Source organism: Jaculus jaculus, chromosome 3, assembly GCF_020740685.1.
Source record: "Jaculus jaculus isolate mJacJac1 chromosome 3, mJacJac1.mat.Y.cur, whole genome shotgun sequence".
NCBI classification, from domain to species: domain Eukaryota; kingdom Metazoa; phylum Chordata; class Mammalia; order Rodentia; family Dipodidae; genus Jaculus; species Jaculus jaculus.
This window is the reverse complement of record NC_059104.1, coordinates 28500345-28502897: the sequence shown is the minus strand read 5'-3', so window position 1 is coordinate 28502897 and position 2553 is coordinate 28500345. Positions and strand designations below refer to the sequence as shown.

At 35.5% G+C, this 2553-nt stretch overlaps 1 pseudogene; it reads left to right on the top strand.

Moving 5' to 3' along the window:
• Positions 1–919: 919 nt before the first annotated feature.
• LOC123459983 lies at positions 920–1038 on the top strand (annotated as a pseudogene).
• Positions 1039–2553: the final 1515 nt, after the last annotated feature.

Here is a 2553-nt window from a genome sequence, read left to right as displayed (position 1 = left end):
ACTGAATACAAAACTAATTTTAAGAAGAAGATGTAAAATTACACTCAGCATAGAATGAGATATCTCCACCCTACCAACCAAGATAAAGATAATATTATAGAAAACGTAAGAGCCAGAGGATGGGGTGGAAGTCTTTAAATCCTTTATAATTGTAAAACAGACAATAAAATTACTCTCAAAAAAGCATAAAAACTTTGGCAGGAAAATAAAACTTATGTTTAAACCATATATATTTCAAAACATTTTCCCTGCTTTTTTTCTTTTTGTTTGATTTGTTTCAGTATACTGTTATAGTTAGTCCTTGCTTATAAATGTTTAATTTTCATTCTGCTCTGTCTTCTAGAACAACATTTAATTTAACATTTTTCAGAGGTTGAATATGCATAAATTAGCAATTTCATAGTTTAACATTTTCTAGCAGGAAAAGCAAATGACATAACCTTTAGACCAAATATATAATTTGATTCCTATGTGCCTCAGCATATAAAATCTAAAGAGTTGGATAAAAGAAAAAGTACTTCATTGTTCTGTGGGGAAATTTTTGAATGACTTTTAAACAACCTGGGTTCTTAATAATGATACTGAATTTTAAAATTTTAATAATTCTTAATTTTCTGTGCCTTGAGTCTTTGACATTTCTTTACTAGAGAAATGTTACTATGAAATAATTAGCTAAGGTCTTCACTGTATATACATAGACTATATCTAATTCAATAAAGCCAAGTATACAATAATGGAATTAAGGATTATAATATATGCATTTGAAAATTCATATGTGAAGATTATTCTAGATTATAATTCAACATAATTGGACAAACATAATCATTGAAAAGCAAAATTAATATACTTCTTAATTTGCGCTTTAACACCAATCTCCTATATACTTGTACAGTGTATGTCAATTAAAATCTCTAGTTGAGTGTTGTATGAAAGGAGAGAAGGTTAGCACTCCCTATGACAAGGATGGAAGAGGCCCTTACAACATGCATACGGTTAAGGCATTGCCACCTACTTTGTGGCATCTAACCACTGTTTTTATGGAAAGGCAGAAGGCCTCGCATATCCAAACATATCCTCAGCAAAAGAAATACCTCTGGTGGCATCACCATACCCGATATAAAGCTATATTACAAAGCCATAGTAATAAAAACAGCATGGTACTGGCATAAAAACAGGAGTATAGACCAATGGAATAGACTTGAGGACCCGAATTTTGGGCCAAGAAACTATAGCTACTTGATATTCGACAAAGGCCCAAACAATATAGACTGGAAAAAAGATAGCATCTTCAACAAATGGTGCTGGACAAACTGGATAACCACATGCAGGAAAGTAAAACTTGATCCACACATTTCACCATGCACAACACTCAAATCCAAATGGATCAAAGACCTCAACATAAGACCAGAAACTCGAAAACTACTGGAAGAAAATTTAGGATGTACTTTCCATGATATAGGAATGGAAAAAGAATTCCTGAATAAAACCCCAGTGGCTCAAGTTCTTAAACAGTCACTCAACCATTGGGATCATATGAAGCTGAAGAGTTTCTTTACAGACAAGCATATAATAAGCAAAGCCAACAGAATACCCACAGAATGGGAGAAAATATTTGCAGGTTATCCAACTGATAGAGGCCTTATCTCTAGAATTTACAAAGAACTCAAAAGTCTAAACAATAAGAAGACAAATACCCCACTCACAAAATGGGGCATAGAGTTAAACAGGCAATTCACAGAGGAAGAGATACAAATGGCAAACACACACCTAAGAAAATGTTCATCATCCCTATTCATCAGAGAAATGCAAATTAAAACAACTATGAGATTCCACCTTACCCCAATAAGGATAGCCAACATCAAAAGGTCAAATGAAAATAAATGCTGGCGAGAATGTGGAGAAGCAGGGACACTCATTCACTGTTGGTGGGAATGCAGGATGGAACAATCACTTTGGAAAGCAATATGGAGACTCCTGAAAAAGCTGACTATAGAAATACCAACAGACCCAGTTATACCATTACTGGGCGTCTACCCTAAAACCTTCAAACCAAAAGCCAGAGAGATTTGCTCAACCATGTTTGTAGCGGCTCAATTCGTAATAGCTAAAAGCTGGAATCAACCCAGATTTCCATCATTAGAAGAATGGATAACAAAGATGTGGTATATCTACACAATGGAATTCTATACAGCAGTAAGAAAAAACGACATAAAGAAATTTGAGGAAAAATGGTTGAACCTGGAACAGATCATTCTCAGCGAACTTACCCAATCACAGAAAAAAAATCGACACATAGTCTCACTCATCTGCAACACCTAACCTGAATCTCCCCAAGATGCCTTACATACCCAGCAAGCACCTCATGGACTAGACAATAAGATGGATGGGAGGGCGGGGAGGGAATCAAAGGGTGGAAAACAGTAATCCGGACCCAAACGGCAATGGCACCATAAAATTCTACTTCCTAAAAGACAGACCAAATGGCTGAACCTTCACTAGACCCTTACAGGAAACACCTGAACCACAAGACACTGGAGAGGGTAGGATCAAAAC